Source organism: Dipodomys spectabilis, unplaced genomic scaffold (genome assembly GCF_019054845.1).
Source record: "Dipodomys spectabilis isolate Male_0828 unplaced genomic scaffold, ASM1905484v1 ptg000481l, whole genome shotgun sequence".
NCBI classification, from domain to species: domain Eukaryota; kingdom Metazoa; phylum Chordata; class Mammalia; order Rodentia; family Heteromyidae; genus Dipodomys; species Dipodomys spectabilis.
Window position 1 is genome coordinate 1,328,604 of NW_024871158.1, and position 8,426 is coordinate 1,337,029.

Here is an 8,426-nt window from a genome sequence, read left to right on the forward strand (position 1 = left end):
TTTGAGACTATTACATAGGTAGGGACGAGAGATAGTAAGAGAGTCAAGTAACTATTATTAAAGGGATCGAATGAATCAGAGATCCCAGCAGATGCATCTGAAAATGATCATATCCTGTGTCAAGTGTTAGAAGATCTTTGAAAATAGTACATAAACACTCTGAGCAGTCAGTCTAGTGGATAATATCATTGGAGAAGTTCAGAATTGCTAGTCTATGTCTAGATTAAATAAACCAACAAACCAAGGCAGGGCAATGTGATATAAGCCTGGAATTCTAGCACTCAAACTAAGACAGGAGATTAGAGAGTGGAATGAAATAGTGATACCTTCCCTGGACCAGGTAGTATAATTTTGTCTAATAAAACAAACCAAACAACAAGAAAGAAATACACAGTTGCAAGTTTGGGCTAATTTTGTCATTATGTTTTGAGAAGTCAAATTTCCTATTGAAATGCAACTCGTATATAATCTTCAGTTGTGTTTTAAGTGCTCTCTTCATTACAGAACATTCCTAGATTCAAAATGGCTTATGATTCCCACCCAAAATTTGTAAAAAAAAAAAAAAAAAAAAAGTAAGTAAGCATCATTCTGTTGGATTCCAAAGAAATGAGGAAGGCTTCCAAAATCTTAAGCCTAGAGAAATAGCAAAGTTCATCTAATGCAGGACTTTGTAGATCTTGCTAAATTAGAATTTAGAGTTAACATAAATATTTTAGTATTGTTTGTAATTTCATATTTTATAGGATACTACAAAATTCTTTATAAGTAGGGGGTTTAATTGACAAATTCACAAATGATTCTGGCATTCTATTTGCCTATAATATGCTTTCAAGAGAGTTATAATTAGATCTTAGTTAATAGATAATTCCAACAGTTCATGTATAAAATGATAAAGTAAATAATCTAGACAGAATTGCCAAAAAATCGATATTAACTTATAAATATAGAAAAATTGCAATTTTTGAGGGTTTTGTATGACATTGTATGAAGAGAATAATTGTGTGACATCTTCTTTCTTCTACCTATATGTAATACAGAAAGCAATTTCCTTAATTACGTGCCTCTGTATACAATGAGGAAAATGCTACATTTGGGGCTTGTTTTTGTTTTATTGGTTTGTCCTAGGGCTTGAAAACTGGGCCTGGAAATTGTCTTTGAACCTGTTTATGCTCAAGGCTCATGCGCTACCACTTCAATCTCAGTGCCATTTGTGTCTGACTTTTTCTGAGTTTATTGGAGATTTGATCCACAATCTTACGACCTTAGCATCCTGAATATCTGTGATAGTTTAAAAAGAGTATAAACATAAATAACATTTTCAAGTGTTCTGATCTCAAGAATCTCACTGGGGGAAAAATGATGCAACCCAGTTTATTGTAGTATTCTTTCCAGAACAAGGAGAGCATCACATTATCAGAGGTGTAGTATTTTTTCACAATAGAGATAAGATATTCATGATGTGAATTAAGGGAATTTTAAAGTGCCCTTTACAAGTTGGAAACTACTGGACTAAGATGACTTTATGCTTCATAATTTTATCCTCTACCAGAATGTGGCTATTTTTCTGTTGACTTCTCATTCTGTAACACTCCATTGTAAACGGCATCTATTGCAAAATTAGATAACATGCAAACAGGTACTGTTTTGAATCTCTCAGGTTTGGAATGTTTAGAATTTGAAAATGAGTAGTTATTAGTCATAGGAATTTTGAGGAACACATATATTCTGTCCTCTTAACAACTTATTTACTTTTAAAAGTTATGGGTTTCCATAGAATTAAACTGTTTTCAGTTTTAGTATGAAAAAGTACTAAGTTTATTCTTTTCTCAAAATATTCGCGTTTATTGTGAAAATATTGTCTAGTTGGATAACATCAATTTGATGACTCTCTGATAAAAAAGCAGTAATCAATTCAAATTAGATGCCAAATAGTATTGATTTTAAAAAAGTTACTACATAAAATAAAGAATAATATTTACTATAACAATACAGTGAAAGTATATTTTATGCAGCTTATGTTTTAATTTAATTTTTATTGTTAAATTGATGTACAATGGGGTTACAGGAATTGTAAGGTAGTAAATACATAACTTTTCACACTTGTTACCCCCTCTTTCATTTTTCTCACAGTTTTCTTTCACCTCAATACTCCTCACAAGTTGTAATGTACATTTCCAACATATTGTCTTGTGTGTATTGATATTGCATTGGCTTATCCTTTGTCTCGCCGTTTTGTTGTTCCTCTTCACTTCCCTAATTAAGGTAAATGTATACACAATACACAGGGTACCAAAATCAAATACAGCTGAGGACAAACCATAGGGAGAAAAACCCAAGGAAAATAGAAATCACATTAAAAACAACTGCAAAAAAATCTCTGTTTCCATATCTGGAGTTCATTTTGCTCAGCATCAGCTTCTATGTTCATATATACATATAAAGCCACTGGAAAATAATAGTTGCCTGGACACTATATCATGTAAACAACATGTTACTGTTTTTGATGGTAAAGGTTGAATTAGGATTGGGGAAAACGTGATTCTGATAAAGGAATTTCAAGAGTTTAAAAATTATGACAGATATATTTTAATTGTTCAAACTTTTTAACAACTTAGACTATTAAGAAAATTGCCTGGGAAAAATAGACTTTCATGCAAAGAAAACTATGGAGACTTAGTTGAGAGGGAGCAATGTGGGTAAAGATAGCTCATTTTCACACTAAACATACAAACTTCAGAAACCTTACTCTAAATCCTGTAGGTTTCCTTGAGAATTGTCCTTACCCAGGAAATACACTCTCACTGTGTGAAATTCAAAGTTCTTAAAAAAAACTAAGACATCAAAATATGTGAATTGACCTTTAATTACCAAAAATATTCTTAGAAAAAGATAATTTGGTTAAAAATATTTAGGGAGAAAGTGCCCTCCAAAATAAAAGAATATATTGGGTTCACACTTTTCTGTTTGTAACACTTTCCACAATGTCTCTGCACGTGAAGCACTGAAACACAGAAAAAAATCTGATTGGATACTCCAATGATTACACATTTCAAAGTAGCTCACAAAAAATAATATCCTTATCAACATGAGGTAGTGAAGAATTCTCTTATTACATAAGCCAAAAAGTTTGGGATCAGAAAAGAATTGAGAAAATTGAAAGGGTAAGAATACAATGTTCTTAGAAGCCCTATCCAAGCATATTGATATTAGCAGTGGAGGGAGGCCAAAATTTTTTATATAAAGTCTCTTAATATTTTTGCTACCTAAAGTGATTTTCCAGAGCCTATTAGGCTCACTACAATGCAGAACAGATTTAATGAAGACAGGAAAATAAATTCTATGTCCAAATGAGGCAACTTAAAAGAGGTTTAAAAGAGAAACCATGAAGATGTAGCGGGGCGGGGAGGAGATCTTATAGTCTTTCAGCTTCACTGGGCTTGAAGCCAAGAAGCTGTGCTTAATTGGAAATCAGGCAAGAGCTAAGAGGAGGACATAGAATTGGGACATAGAAGCATTGTCCTTTGAAACAGACACTGTCACCCAAGGTATGGATCATTTAACTCTATTCTTTTCCATACATCTTGCTGAGCAAATGCAAGACCAAGAAAAAAATAATCTATTCAAATAATTTTGCAAAGAATAACTTCACTGATCCTGATATGGTATCTAAGGAGAGTCTTAAGAGAGAACATAAAAGTGAAGTAAACTACGGTTTCCTCTAAGCATCTTGTTAGCAAAATATTTGAGGTTAGAAGTGATCGAGCCAAAAAGTAGTGGAGTACTTATTTTTGTGGCACTTCAGACACAAGAAGACTTTCAAGGTAAAAGAAAAAAAGCATAGCTAAATATTTGTGATCACAGCTTCTTGGAACGGTTTTTTTGAGACAAAGTTTTCCATTAGAGTTTGTCGTCATTAACATAGACGTTGGGTTTTCGTGGCAACCAAATGCAAGGGTGAAGTTTAATGGACTCTCATGGATAAGTAAACAGCATGGCAGAAAAAATGGCAAATAATATTTAGTAAATTAGTTTGGCTAATTACTTTGCCAGAACAAAGAATGAAAGATGTAATTCAAAATCACTTGACTTAAAAGTATGAAGAAAGAGTAGTGAAGAGAGATGAGAGAAAACAGAGGACTCTTCTGTCCCCAGTAGAGTAATGGGTTATTTATCTTGTTTCTTCCATTCTATCTTCACAAGCTATCAAGTGTGGCTGAGGACTGGAGTATCCATTGCATACAAAAAGAACTCACAGAAGAAAATATTTGCAGCAGATGTAGGTGATTCATAACCTTAGACAATCTATTTAAATCTGTTCAAAATTCTCTGCTACCCCAAACTGCCCTCTTTGAACAGCTTTATTTGTTTTTCCCAAGACTACCCTTCATTAACTATTTAAAATTTTGAGAGGTCATATTCATCCTCTCTAGAGAGTGCTGTTTGGTTGTGATTTTTGTGTGTTTTTGTTTTTTGTTGTGTTTTTTAACTAAATCTCAAAAGGTTGTGCAAGTGTATTACAATAAATATGTCCATCTAATTGTCCAATGTTCCTGGATCAGAGTGACTCCTTCTATCATTCTCAACCAACCCCTTCTCCAAGATTTATTTCAGATTTACCACTTCCTTTATCACATGTGTACATTGAGTATTCTAGCTGTACTTGCCCCTTGTTCCATTTTACATTCATTCTATGTCTTTACTATTATTCCTCTCTGATTTCAACTTCCTGATAGACATTCTGTTAAACTTAATATTTTGAAAGGTTTATATACATTCCATGGAGTTTCAATCCTGTATATACTTGTACTGATGTCAGCTTATATTTCCATAATTCATTCATCTGCAATAACAATTTGAAAGACTGGAGACGTGAAGCACTTTGATATGATTTTATTCTCATCCAGTTGGAAGATTAATCTTTAGTCAACAACAAAGTTAAAAAATGGCTTAGAATATATTCCTAACTAACAAATTCTATTAATGGCTTTGTAAAATGTTTGTGATTATTTTATTTTACATGGGATAATATTTTCTATATTATAAGTTTTGTAAAAAAGAAAAAAACTACGATTTCCTATTATACAAGAATATGGTAGAAATAAAAGACAGATTTTATGTTTTTCACACCTCTGATGAGTACCCATATTCATGACTTTAAGTCATATTTCTTACTATGTTAGACAGATAGGGAAAACATAAAACAACATATGATAAGGCAACTACTTGTGACTTTTTAAAATTTACCTTATTAAGTGATGAAACTTAATTTATTAGCTAGTGTTTGGGTTTGAATTATGGGAGGTTGTTCTGTTTGACACTTTTCTGCAAGGAATCTACTGAACAGCACAAATGGTGGGTGGTACTATTTCTACACTTTAATGTTTGGCATTAGTGCTGGGTAAATAAATCAACTCAATTGTAACTTGCACCCTAAACTTGAAAAATTTGTAATGTCACTATCGTCTATTTGTCAAATGTTATTTTGGTGAATGTGATTTTTCAAAGATTATAAGAAAAGGAAATTGCTTTCAGGAGATTAAATGTAGGTTATCATTGGTTTGAGAATGATAACTTTTTTTTTTTTTGTCGGTCGTGGGGCTTGAACTCTGGGCCTGGGCGCTGTCCCTCAGCTCTTCAGCTCAAGGCGAGTGCTCTACCACTTGAGCTACAGCGCCACTTCCGGTTTTTTGGTGGTTTATTGGAGATAGGAGTCTCACTGTCTCTCCTGCCCTGGCTGGCTTTGAACCACGATCCTCAGATCTCAGCCTCCTGAGTAGCTAGGATTACAGGCGTGAGCCACCAGCGCCCGGCCGAGAATGATAACATTTTTATTCTACAAAACCAAGTTTTAATGAAGTACCAGTATTTTGAAGCATTAACGATCTTCTCAATTAATGTTTTTGTGAATTATATTTGACCTGTAAGTCAAGTTTTCCTAGCGTTGGTAGAACAATCATGGATCTATCGTTCTAGGATAGAACGATAGATCCATAATTGGACTACTTATGCTGGACTGAAATCGTTTAATAATCATTAGAAGAGGGGTATTAAAAACAATTTTGTGCCAGTTGTGATCTTGGTCACTCATATGGGCTGGTCATTTCTAAACTGAAAGTTTGAATTAGTGTACTTTCAGATTTTGTGGTCTCATCTTTCATTTTAAGTTGCATTGCATTTCACAATTGATTACAGCTAATTCCAGTGTCGTAAGGAATTGAGAAGGATTTTCAATTACTTTCTTTTGGCATGTTTCATGAGCCTGCATGAGAAATCTTGCCCTTGTTATCTGATGAAGCAGATAACTGGGACATGGGATCCTAGGACCCGTGGGTCCTGTGGAAGAATGATACCTTTTACATATCATATCAGCAAAATTTGTGTATAATCAGTAGGAATGATTCAGAAATATGGAGAAAACATTTTGGAACCAGTGAGTTAAAACAATAAAGAGAGCAGCAGAGTAAAATCCCTTATAGATTAGAGGAAAACAATTTTTTTTACAATGTGAATTCAGAAGATCAAGAACACTTAGAACATACCAAAAGTTTATAACGAAGACATTGCATTGATAATTTCTATATTCTAATGTACATTATAAAACTTATTATTTATATTCCAATCTATTTATTGTAATAAATATCTATTTATTTGACAAATTAACAATTAATAAGTTTCACTGTGTGAAATAAAATATCAGCACGTATAAATATACAATATATAATATATATAATATAAGAATAAGGCACATGTTTTGCAATGTTCTGCAGTGGTTAGGGTATCAAAGGCAACTGTGTTTTAAAGTATTATTCCATTGTTTCTACCTCAGTGTTTGGTAGAGTTGGACCTAAAGCTTTATCATTTGTAGCTTTACAGCCTAGAGACAAGAGGAAACACTGTGATTAAAAAACTACCAATTTAAGGCCTATTATCGAGGAGAAACATATAGACTTCTCTTGTAACTATGAAAATATTTCGTGAAAGAAAGGCAGTAGTGTAAATTCCGGCTTGGTTGGATGGTAGACTGACCAGGACATTAAGTAATCATGCATGTGAAAAATTTTTTCACCTTCTTGGCTTTAGCTACTTTTGAAATGTTAGGTATAAAAAATTATATATATTTTGATAAAATACCTTCTAGTCTAAATGATTCTGTCTTAACTGTTTATCTCTCTATGATCCCTTTTAACTAAGAATAGTTTTGTTCCAATAAGAAAATCTATGCTGTCAGGGTAAGATATTCTGGTTGGTCTGTTGCTACATGGAAGAAGAGTAAAGGGTCAGGTAGACATTTTTGCCAATAAGACCTCATTTAGGAATTTTTAAGCTGCAGAAGTTTAGAAGTGCTCTTAAGCAAGGCTTACTTTGAATCCATTAGCTCCACAAAGCTAACTCAGTTTATAAACAAATACTTGAAAAGCAATCACTTTTGGACCTAGCTATAAAGGCTTCAAAGTATGATCAAATTTAAGATGAAAAATACTTAAAATAGTCATTGACAAAAAATTGCAAATGTGAGCAATCGACCAAACAATATAAATTTTTTCCAATATACACAGAATTTTAGAGAAGTAAGATCAATAGCATTTTTAGGAACAATAAGGTTTCCTAGTTACAAACAGTCAACCAAGGATATATGCCTGTATAAAGAATGCATCATTAACTACTTAAATCTACAGGATACTACACGCTTCAGCAGCACGTTTACCCAAATTACAATATAGAAATTATCATGGCACTTGCACAAGGATGATATGAAAATTTGTGAAGTATTCCATATTTTTCACCCTTCAGATGCAAGATATGAAAAACAGTTATTAAAAATTGATTACAAAAATACAAGTCGTTATGTCGAAAAATGAACTTTACAACTTTGGTGCGTGGGGGGGGGGGGGGTAGCGGCGAGGATTGATTGGGGGGGCATGGGAAGGATGGGAATGGATGGGAAGGGTAAACAAAGAGGAGGCTACAATGCTTGATAAGAAATGTACTCATTATCTTGCCCATATAATTGTAACCCCACTGTACAGTATTTTCACAATAAAAATATTAAAAAATACAAATGTAACAATACATGTAATTCATTGAACTGAAAGTTATTTTGACATCAATGCATTAAATCCTCACCTTAGAAAGGCCTTTACATAGCATAATCTTTACAAAACTTTTGAAATTAGATAACATTGTCATTTTATCCCAATGAAATAAAATACTATAAGGACCTAGGAAAAAAAGGAATCTTAAACTTGTTCTATATGGAATGCTATCTGAAATAACACATTTGTAATGAACAAATATATATAATAAAACAATGTAGAATTCAAAGTATTACATCTAGGAGATAATTAAATAGATTATGTACATTATACAAACAAAAAACAGATTATTTTAAAATATAATTTTTTCATTCAAGCACCAGAAATATTTTT

General features: G+C 32.7%; 1 pseudogene; it reads left to right on the plus strand.

The window, feature by feature from the left end:
• Positions 1–7,684: 7,684 nt before the first annotated feature.
• On the plus strand, positions 7,685–7,781 carry LOC122098625 (annotated as a pseudogene).
• The last annotated feature ends 645 nt before the right edge of the window (positions 7,782–8,426 follow it).